The sequence below is a fragment of the Mchenga conophoros genome, linkage group LG19, assembly GCF_057382185.1.
Source record: "Mchenga conophoros isolate Kocher_MC1m ecotype Shallow Benthic linkage group LG19, M_conophoros_male_GT1.1, whole genome shotgun sequence".
Taxonomy (NCBI): domain Eukaryota; kingdom Metazoa; phylum Chordata; class Actinopteri; order Cichliformes; family Cichlidae; genus Mchenga; species Mchenga conophoros.
The window spans coordinates 30700214-30712348 of NC_140544.1; the positions used below are offsets into that span (position 1 = coordinate 30700214).

General features: G+C 41.4%; 1 protein-coding gene across 5 annotated transcripts in view; it reads right to left on the reverse strand.

Annotated features, from left to right (window-relative positions):
• LOC146552631 (regulator of G protein signaling 6-like) overlaps positions 1-12135 on the reverse strand; it is a 49663-nt gene that overhangs the window by 23040 nt on the left and 14488 nt on the right. The window lies entirely within an intron of this gene.

The following is a 12135-nucleotide window of genomic DNA, read 5'->3' on the forward strand; positions in this document are numbered from 1 at the left end:
CAGGCGTTGTCATACCTCAGCCAAATTAGTGAAATTTTGAGTCTGGCTTCTTGGAAGCAAAGAGTAAAGAAAGGAGGCGTCCCTCCAGCACTACTATAATTATAGTACTAGAAGGGACAGTAATCAAAACCAGTCTAAAAGTGGCAGCATGAATAAGTTAAAGCTTCACTTTGCAACTTGAGGGCAACATAACAAGTAGTAGTAGTAAACACATTATTATTGTTATTATCATTATTATTATTTGACAACCAGCCAAACACAAATGCCATCTAATACCTGTTGGAAGGACTGATGCTGGAAAATGACCTGAGGTCAGTCTAATCCAAGTCCACGATCATGAATCATCACATGTGTAGATGTGTAGTTCTTACATTGACATAAACTGGCACCCTGTGACATGTTCCACTCTATAAAGCTCAGTCTTGCAAAACAGGGCAAACCTGGACCAGAGGTTTGGTAGAATTCAAGTATTTATTGAAACATATGCAGGCACGATATTTGAATGGCAATATAAGCACACTGTGATAAAACTTACAGCAGCAACAGCAGCATTATTCAGAGGTTTTGACCAGTTGAAAAAGGATGTCACAGCTATTCCTGGAGGTAGAGATAAACATCACACCTCCGACGCAGCTATACCCCCAAACACATCACATAACAGCCGCCTATAATTAGGAACGCTCGACTGCTCGACACAGCACATCATGCTGCTGCTCCACAGGGAGAACATATACAGAATCAAGCAAACATCCATTCTCAAACACACACTTAAAGAAACTGAAATTTACACTAAACTGTTCTTTTTTTATTTAAAAAAAAGGTCAATTATAGTCACAGAGTCCATAATTTATAGGAACAGTCGGGTCATGTATTGAGCAGTGAGTGCTGTGGTGCCTGGTGGAGTCTCACTAGAGTCCAAAAGAAGCTGATTTTGCACACTTAACTGGTTCATGAGCAACCAGCCAAATGTAGGTTGTTTAGATGGCTATTAAATTCTTTATGGCTCTCTTAGCTTCTGTCTAGTAAGTAAACACACTGAAATGCTCACAGACATAATCATGCACACAGCTACTGTAAGAAAAAAGCTGATGAGGTGAATTCTGAGTGTCCAACTCGTAGGCATGATAACATTTTAGCAAAATTATTATGAATGCAGTTTATAAGATTAGGCTATATTTTGTCTCTTGTGCTAGCAAATGTCAACATGCTATAAATAATTTAATCATAAAAATGCACCTAATTGTAGGGAAACACTAGTGTTGTGTCTACACATGACAGACAACTTTGCAAAGAGTTGGTTTGAATTGTATGTCAAACATGCCAACAAAATGCCAAAGATAACACAATTTGACAGGCGTAATGAGCGTTTTTGCAGCACTAAAGTGATTTCCAATAACTTGGCATATCTCAATATGGCATGCAGTGAAACTAGACATGTGGAGGACAAAGGAAAATGTGGTAGCCCTAAAAAACAATCTATAGCAGATGAACACTATCTGAAAGTCATGCCCTTTAAAAATAAGAAAAAGAAATCCAGCAAATACCTAAAAAAGGACCTGAGAGATACATCTGACCCATAAGTTAATCCATCTACTGTTCACTGAAGCGTTATCGGAAACGGTCTCAGTGGAAGAGTGCCTGTCAAGAAGGCTTTCTTAAGGAAGAGAAACGGGGAGAAAGGGCTTTTACGCCAAATTACACAAGAATTAGACTGAAATTTGAAAAGTTTGGTTCAACTTGTCATTATTATGTACGGAGGAGGTCAGGGAGAGAGGTGAAACAGTCCAGATGCAAACAGCACTGATGCAGTGTATGATCAACATCGACAAGAGAACAGAACAAAAGGCAGCAAACATCCAAAGAAGAGTTTTGAATGTCCTTCAAGAAGCCTGGAGAACTGTTCCCGAAGACAAATTTCAAGAAACTACAAAAAAGCTTTTTAAGAGAGTTCAGGATGTGAGAAAAATAAAGGTGGTCACACCAAATATTGACTCTGAAGCTCTTTAGAACGATACAAACTTTGTGTTTATCTTATATGCTGTATTTCCTTTTCTATTTGCAAATGTATCAAAACATTATTGAGCCTTTGTCACGGTCCTGGGTCTCCTGACCCAGCGTTTTTAGTTCTTTGTGATTTTTGTATTATTGTACTTGTGTGTGATTTATTCTATGGCTTCTAGTTTTGATCCCTTGCCCTTCATGTCTCTCTGTGTCCCCTCTGTTCTGTGTAATTGTGTCTTTGCATGTTTGAGTTTCTTGTTTTCTGTCACTCTGCATTGTGCATTATGTTCTCATGGTTGGTTTTTTGTTACTCTCTCTAGTCTAGTCTCTTGTGTTCCCAGCTGAGTATTTCCCTGTGTATTTTGGTTCTTAGACCTCTGCCTTATGGTTTATGTCTCTGTATTTCTTAGTTGCTGTCTCCACTGTGTCAAGTTCGCGTCTCTGTGTGATACTTCCTGTTTTACTTTGATGGTCCGTGTCTCATGTGAATGCGTCCTGCTTTGCTTGTCTCGTCAGTCCTGATTTCTCCCAGCTGTGCCCTCCTTCTGTGTCTCATTCCCCTCGTTACTTCCCAGTGTATTTAAACCCTGTGTTTCTCTGAGTCAGTGTCGCGTTGTCCCTCATGCTGTGTGGATCTCCCTGTGAGTTCTTAGTTTATGGTTTCCCAGTTTAGTCTAGTTTTGTATGTTTGTTCTACCAGCAAATAAAGCTGTGTTTTGAGTTCACCTCCCCGAGTCTGTGAGTCCTGCATTTTGGGTCCAACTCCTGCCTGCCGCACAGCGATTCATGACAGCCTTTTGCAGTTTTCTAGCAAAATACAAAGAAATGAGGGGTGCCACGAGACTTTTGCACAATTTATATTTGCAAAGTGATTAAATCTTTAATGAGATAACCAGATAGTAGATTTTATCTTCTCAGCTGTCCATCATCAGCTGAATAAAGGTGGCTGTGTACTTTGTATTTCACCTTTTTGTGAGATCAAAACCATTTCTTGACATTTTCTTAATTTAGCAGAATATCTTTACTAAGATTACCACCAAAACTTCAGAAACGTGCCCCGGAGTGTAAAGAGAAAGAAAACAAGCAGAGAGTTTTCCCACGGTACTTCCTGCCTACTCAACCACTTTAAACAAGGTAACCATCCTCCCTGGCAAAGCTTTAAATGGATGGTTCATAAACATACGCCATAAATCTACAATATAAGATGCAGATGTATATGAATTAATATCATACATAATGCAGAGCACAGAGATGATTGAAAGCATGACGACTGTGTGGCAAGACAATTACCAATCTCTCACCATAAGTATAAGAGAGTGTCTCGGCATAAATTATTGAGCATCCACAATGGAGACTGACTGCTTCATCTCTGTTCATAAATCTCTCACAAAGGAGCAGGGAGAGATTAGAGGAGCTGCATCTGCTCTACGTTTAAACCTGCTTTTACCTGCACGTGAGCCCAAACAGCACAATCAGGGCGCAGGGATTAGAAATGGGAAACATCACAATGTTGAAGAGAAACTTTCTGCTCAAAGGAGCAGGAAAGAAAAACTTTGAAATCAACTCTGAAGGACTCCTCAAATCCACTGAGGCACAACAACACGTTAATTCCTTTTCTTTTCCTGTGATTACAGGCATTGGTTTGAGTATTTCTCCATAGACAGAACTCATTACCTCCCAGTAGCAGACAAGAAGCTCTTGGCACAGCTACAGAAAGTGCACATTGTATCTCCTTGATGCACAGGCTAATGGCGTTGCAGCGTGGTGTGGAGGGTTGTTTAGCACCTAACATCGCTGCTCGCGAGCGATAACAGCACTTTGTCCCTTGCCACCGAGCTCTATAAATGATTATCAAGAGAACACTATCTTGTGTATCCTGCCACCATATTGTATGTTTGCATTCGCAGCACGTGTGTGCGTGCACCTTTGTGCCAGTGTATGAATGCTGTCACCTGTCCACCTTATCTTAAGGCAGGACCAGTAATTTGTCTGGCACCGGTAGCAGGTTAAGGATGAAGGGAGAAAGTGCGATGGAGCTTGAGGTGAAATATGGCAAAGCCAACACAACAAGAACATCAGAAAAACATTAAAAATTTAAAAATCCCATTTACTCCACGTTATTTAAAGAACATGCTTAATGAAGTGACATAAAAGCAAATGGGAGCATCAGCGGCATAAATAACCATCATGTGAATGCAATATGTTGCTGGGCTTTAAGTGTGGAAACATTCATTTCTCCTACTAATTGAAAATCTGGGCCCATTTTTTTTTCTTTTTCCAAAAATGGCCAGAGATGAAGCTATTTAAAACTGGCCCAGCCTTGAGAAATAAGAGCGCCGCTGTTAAAAGACGGATCCGGCAGTAATAGTGCCATTAAAGATTCAGCAGTCATCAGGAGACTCGGGCACATACTGTGTCATTGTTGGAAGAGATTTGGGGGCAGTGAGGAAAATGACCGATGTCTAGGTGGTGGGCAAAGAAGAAAAATGTCTGGCCTGGAGATGATTCTGACATCAGTGTTAGGGTGTGTGACAATGAAACAGTGATGAGGCTTTGAAAAGTTTTCAGGTTTTCAAGTTTTTCCCTGAAGCAGCCCTGCTTTTGTCTTCTTTTCAGTATCCAAGCATTCATTTGTGTTTGGAGATGGCATTACATTCTCACTACAGAAGATTATGAAAAAAGATATTGTAAGTGAAAGCAGCTGGATTTCACTGCCAACTTCATGCTCCTATAATGTGACTAAATAAAAATCCACTCCTTATTTCTTTACTTATTTTACTATAATCTATAGGCAATCTGCTGACTTTACCAGGACCTCAACAGTCTGAAAAAATATGAATATGTCTCAGAAATAGTACAAAATATCTGACCTTAGCACAAACACATTATAAACCGATAAACCTTATTGTTTTTCGTCCTTTCTTCACCCACCGATCTAAAGTCAAGACCACATCTGTCTCTTCACAAACCTCCAGAAAACAAAGCTTTTTCATGACTAGCCAGGATTAGCACATCAAAAGGCTAAAGATGGCCACCATCGTGTCATCATTATGTTTTTCTTTTATCCTAACAGAGCTTCCCTCAAAGCTGCTAATTTGCCATTGCCCCACAGCATACTGGTTGTTTTTTTACTTCCAAATCATTTGTCGTGTCCGTTCGGTTACTACGTTCACACTTTCTTTCGACATATTGTTCTGGATTGCGCTCTGCTGCTGTGTGCCTGTGCACTGCTGTTCCTTCTCAGCAGATGGCTGCACTGACCCCTTTTCTGAATCATAGAACAGTGACCTTCATGCTGCTTTCATTCCAACTGTGTTGTTATAATCTCTGTATTTTGCAGTACCTACATTTCCAGACACTTGCAGGCTAGCAGGACACCACTGGCATATTAATGTGGCCTGCATCCTTCCATTTCATTTTACATATATAATCTCTGTTACCACTAACTTTTAGTATTTTGGACTTATAAGATTTAAAGTAAGATAATTGTTTTAATACAAAATTATTTTCTAATATTTAACTTTTATTTCCTATATACTGGAGCTGCAGTATCAAATAATAACAATAAGTTCTGTTAGTTGCCAGTTACGACTAGTAGTTGTTAGCTTTATTAGTTCAACTGCTAATAAATGCTAACGATAACCAACCATTTAAGCCTGTGCTGAAGATTAAACTGAGCATCAGAATGAGGGCAACAGTTTATTTAAATAGATATGGCGTGATGTTAGCTGTTCTGAGATTTTCAGAAACTGACAATTTTGCTGTGCAACCATCTCAGGGGTTTGCAGATAATGGTGTGAAAAAGAGAAATTATTTGGTGAGGGCCTTGTTACCAGAGGTTAGAGGAGAATGACCAGACTGCTTCGAGCTGAAGGATGGAAACAGTAAATCAAATATTCACTTACTATGAACAAAGAAGAGCATCTCTGAATGCACAGGACACTGAATCTTGAAGCAAATGAGCTACAGTATTAGAAGACCACACCAGGTACTCCTGGTGTGTGCCACAATTTCCATGGGCTAACCAAAATGTGACAATGTAGATTGGAAAAGCGTTGCCTGGTCTAATGAGTCTCAATTTCTGCTCTGACATTCAGCTGGTATGGTGAATCATCCTGCCTTTTATCATTGATTCAGACTGGAGACGGTGTAATGGTACAGGGGATATTTTTTGGCACACTTAGGGCTCTTTCCTAATGAGAGTGTACCCATCTTCCGATGGCTGCTTCCAGCGGGACACTTTACCATGTCAGAAACCTCAAACTATCTCAAACTGGTTTCCCTGTACTCAAGTAGCCTCCATAGCTACCAAATCTAAATCCAGTGGAGCACTTTTGGGATGTGGTGGAACAGGAAGTTAGCATTACGGATGCGCAGCCAACAAATCTGCAATAACTCTCTGATATTATCAACCTAATATGGACCAAAATCTCTGAAGAGGTTTCCAGCACCTTGTTGAATCTATTCCAAAACAATGAGGGCATCTATGGGTCCAGCTCAGTACTAGCAAGATGTACCTAATATTGGCTGGTTGAGTAGAGTTGAGTTGCTCTCATATGAATAAAGAACACAATTTAAACATGTATGTAAGCACATATATACTGCAAAACAATTGCAACATTCTTCATAAAAATCAGTGTTCTCATCCACAACTTGGTGGATGTTGCTAAATAACTTAGACTGTCATATAATACTCCTCAGAGTGCCACTTTGACCTCTGCGCCAAACTGGGTGCATAATTAAGCGAGTTCCAGCTGGTGTGCGGTGCCCTGGGGAACGAGGTGAGAATAAAGCCTGCTGGAGAAAGAAGACGCCCCTTCTCTTTCCCATGGAAAAGCCCTGCCAGGAAATTGTGATGGCTGGAAACTTGGATGGTTTTAGAGATGTGTTAATGAATCACATTTGAGTGAACTCCCTCACACACTGGCACATAGCTGTGTGCAGTCATGTGGACAGGAAAGACACCAAATCACCTGCTACGTCTGGTATTGCAATTCACTGAGGCGTCGGCGGCCCGAAACAGACATATTCAGCGATCCATTTCTTCTCTAAATTGCCATCTCCATGGGAATGCCCTGCAGAAAAAGCCATTTCTTTTCTGCAATAAACAACTGTTTTCCCATCAGGTCCTGCAGCTGAAAAAAAATGGCTTTTTACACCCTAGTGAAGCCATTTTCACTTTTGCCAGCGCCTTTCATACGTAATTCCTGTAATCATTAGCGATAATGGATCATAAATGCACTAAAGTTAATTGCTAAACACGGAGAAAATGAACCCTATTCACTCAAATCTGCACTCTTAGTAACATTATTTCATGAAAGCCTGCTGAACGTTATGTGTGCACGTCCGTGGATCAGTGAAACGATCTGTGAACCTGTCACTAATCAATTAGTTTTTAGTGATTTTAAAAAATATATATATATTTACATTCTCTCCATGCAAACACACCCTGCCCCTTCAGGGGAATTTTTGCTCCAGCTGGGTGGATTCATTTGCAAATGAAAACGTAACAAACATTAAAAGTTTCTTGAGCTCCTGTCAAGGAGAACTACGTAGGTATAGGGTTGTATGGAAAGTCCAATTAGCCAGTACTGGGCTGCCCATACTGCCGGATGCTCTTCAGGGAAACTGATGAGATCCAGAAGTGTGCAACTGTGATGCCTAGCTTCACTTTAAACCAGTCAGACCCATGTGCTGGAACAGGAAGTGTTGATGAGGATGTTAGCTGCTTGTTTGGGCCGGTCGAGGATCCCTTATGGAAACTGGCGTACGTTTCTATGGCAACACTGGTGTCAAGAGGAGCAGAGCAATTAAAAGTTTGCCAAGTTAAGCTCAAATGCTGGGCAGCGTGCCAGCCTGACTAAATTACAATTACAGATCCACTTCTTTGCACAAGAGGGATAATCTTGTTTTCAAATCATTCTTTTACATTTTTGGGTTTTCTTTCTTTTTTTAATAGGAATTAATAAGCTACTGTTTTGTTCTCCAGCGTCAAATGAGATGCTTACAAATCAAAGCTTTGGGGCTGTGAGCAAACTGCAAATGCAAAGACGGCTTGGCTAAGACAGCCTATAGTCAGGCGAGCGTAAGCCTGCTCACAAACCATAGTGACTCATCAGGTCACCTTTCTGTTGATGAGACTCAAGGAGGACAGAAAAAGATCATCTCCCCTCTTGTAAATGTCTGTTGTTAGATACTCCATGGGTTGCTAAGGGCTCGAGTGCAGTGGGGGGGAAAAAAGGAGTCTGCTGCTGCTCTGAACAGATTGTCCACTCTAAAAACAAAGTGCACTGCACAGATACAGGGGCTACTTTTAAAACAAAAACTGCCTCAAATGAAGGACAACAGCAGCCTCGAATTGGACTAGCTGCTTTCACAGGCTTGCTCATACTCTGCTGTGTATGAGATCAGACATGTCAGAAATGAGCAACAGCCACAGGACCAGTGGGGCAAAGGTAATTTTCCCCACTGGGAGTGAACTGTGTATTACCTGCAGTTCATTCCTTTGCGAGATTTACCTCAGAGATCACTTGCTCATGGCAATTTAAATGCAGGGGTGCAACTTTGAATGCAAACACCTCTAACGGCACCTGCATTTTAAACGAGGGACTCGGTGTATGTCAATGTGGGAGCAGGAGAGGAGAATATCTCTGGTCTCTAGTCTCTAATTGAGACAGAAAAGCAATACAGGACTGTGGCATGTGAGAAATGAAAATGAGAGACGGAGAGGGTGGTGGTATGATGCAAACAAATGCAGAGAAAGCTAACAGCCTGCACCACACAGAAAGCATCTGCGACTGTCTCCCTGACTGCTAGTTTCAAAGATCTGTGAAGAGAGGGTTTTCTGTCATTTAGCGGCTTTTGATTTCTTCGTGCACTCGCTGCCGTAACGTCTCAGTCACCGGAGTCTAAGGCTTGCCTCCATGTCACAGAGTGTTCACTGTAAAAGTGGAGATGAAAAGGGTATGAAATGTTGCGCTATTCTAAGGGTGCGCAGCGATTAAAGCACCTGGGAGTGGAGGGGCTCAGGTCTGGTGTGTGTGTGAGACAGAGGTGGTGCTGAATTCAAGCTCTCTTTGAATCGCTCTCATCTTCTTGATCAATAGCCTCAGTTCATCTTCAGATCTGGGGCACTGCAACTGTGTAATAATGTCCGCATGTAATTGGTTTGAGGTGATACCATCTCTCTATATTCATGTTGTCACTGCCCCCTGACATGCCACTCTTTGAGTCCTCAGTCCCATTCCTTAAGTCCTGGTGGGAATTGGGTTAATAGGAAAAGGATGAGGCATGCCCAGGTTGGCCTTGTCCCTCAGTGGACACACAGGTCTGCTCTTGATGTGGGAGACGCAGGAGACTTTGCAATGCAAAGCTTTCTCAGGGGGAAACCAGAGGCCGTGGGGGGGGGGGGGGGGCCTTGATGACATGTTTTAGCTTTAGAAGTTGAAAACAGTGAGTAATTATTTGATCCCGTGCTGAATTTGAAGGTTTATTCTCACTTACAAATCGAGAGAGACAGAATATCAACTATAGATTTAGAAAGAAGACATTACATAAAATCTATAAATTGCATAGCATGTTATTGAGTGAAATAAACATTTGATCCCCAAGCAAAACATTACTTAGTGCTTGATGGAGAAATCAATATTTGCGAACAAGTTGGTCATCAGGTTTGCACATAACTGAGGAGGGATTTTGGTCCACTCCTCTCTACAGAAACTCTCTAAATCTTTTAAAACTCAAAATCAACTCCCTCCACACATTTTCTGTAATGTGCTTCCCCTTTCCATTTTACCTTGGCGGTATGTTTTGGATCATTGTCATACTGGAAGACTCCTCTTCAGTGTTCCAGCTGAGGAAGGGAGGTTGGCGTCCAAGATTTTTATGGCCCCAAAGCTCAATGTTTCCATGCTTGACTGTATGGATGGTGTTCTTTGTGTCATACTCAGCATTTCTCTTCCTGCAAACATGGCGGATCAACTTGATGCCAAAGAGCTTGATTTTTCATCTCTGGTGTCATCTGACAACAGCACTTCTCCCAAGCCTTCTTTGACTCATTTAGATGTTCAGTGGCAAACCTATGATGGGCCTGTACATGTGCCTTCTTGAACAGGGGGCCTGCAAGAATTTAATCCATGGTCCTGCTCGCAGTGGTGGAGAGGCTGGAATGGAAGAAACTGATTTGGTGGACAGGTGTGTTATGTATATCCAAAAGCTGAGAATAGGAACACCTGAGGTTGGTTGGTTGGTTGGTTGCTTGATTAGTTGTTTGATTGATTGATTGATTGACTGGTTGGTTGACTGATTGATTGATAATTGATTATATGAGCCACTGGGGCATACAGGGAGATCAAAATCTTATTTCAGTCAACCGCATGCAAACTAATTTGTAACTTTTAAGTGGTGTGTGTGGTTTTTAAAAATATAATGTTGGTTGATATTCTGTCTCTCTCCAGTAAAATGAAACTGCCATTAAACTTACAGATAAGCAAACTTACAAATTCATTAGGGAGTCTGTGATTTCCCCAATGAACCTCCTCCTTACTTGTAATATTTACTCTGGATTCCTTCTTTAGAAATTGGAAGTAACACTGACTTGTTCCATGTTCCTTTTTCAAAGTGATAATTTGATATTTGATCGACCTGCAACAGAAAAGACATGGAGCCAGCTCCCTGGGGCTTTAGTTGAGATTACATAGTGTTCTTTAGTAACAGTATAATAATAAAAGTCGACTCTCTGAACTCGATCCAAACCCATCTCATCCACATGCGCATCTATCCAATTCACAAACGCACTCACGCCTACATCGTCCGTACATATTCTGTATTAGCCTATCACCAGAAAACTGTTGAATCAGTGATGCATGCATGTGCATTTGGCATATAGCAACACTTCACAGCCAAATGATGTATCACATCTTAATCAGCTTAGCCAAGTTTTGATCCAAAGGATTTTTTTCCTCCCTTTCTCGTTTCATGTCATAATTCTATAATGCCATCTGCTCGACTGCTCCACATTCTTTCCCTCCAGGGACACAGAGTATGGCTCAGTCCTCCACACGTTTTATACCTCGGCTCATAACGATGCTGTTTTTCGTCTCTGTTCCTTTTGAATTCCTATGTTTATAAGAAATTCTCCTGAAAGAGAGGCCCTTGACCTCTAAAGATGTATAGGAGATGCTCTTTACAACAGCACTTTGTTTTATTAAGCGCCCTCCCCTGCATGCCCTTCCATTTTTCCTCATTGGCTTCTGTCATCCACACATTTTTTGCCTCTCTTCATGCACAAGGATCCTGATGGGTTTTTAGAGGTAAAGGATGTCACAGTGACAACAGAGGGACAAATTGAAAAAGGACCATAAAGGAAAGAGAAGGTGTTGTGGAACACAGTGGAGGCGGAAATGAACTTTAGAACCCACACAGATGCTGAGACACTCACACAAGTCCATCCTGCTATCAGACAGCACATTCACCAGCAGTTTTATTTGTAATATCATGCAACATTAGGCCATTTTTCTTAGAGGAGTATTTCAAGTTTGCCGAAGAGCTATGAAAACAACTCGACTCTCGCTGGCAATAAAGCCTTGTTACCTCCAACTTGCAGCTACAGGTGATGAAATCCAGGCAGCTGGGCGTACATGTGGTGATAAAATCTCATCTCGCAGTGCCGTGGGGCATCAAGCGGCGGCGTACACTCGTAATGTTCTTTGCTGCACTCAGTCCCTGAGGGCATGCCTCCTCTTCCTGATAAGGAGCTGCCACAGAGATGTTCACAGTTCTGGCCTTTGTCACCCTGTCATCCTCGCTCTTACACACCACTCGTCCAATTGTCATCCACTAATGACTTTTAATAAAACTACATGAGTCCTGAGGAAGCTCGCACAACTGCATTGCAGGCAAAAAAGGATATGTCACAGAGCTATGTTGGCTAATTGACTGAATAATGAAATCAATAGATAGTAAAACACAGAAGCTCCAGTCTTTTATAGCATCAAATCTTTACTTACTGCTCATCGATTGTCTATAACGTCAACAGACCACCTTTACTGCTAACCAAAGCATTAATAGGAAGCAACCAAATTTTCTCATAAATCTTTTATTGTTTCACCCCAGGCGAGCCAAAAATGAACCATC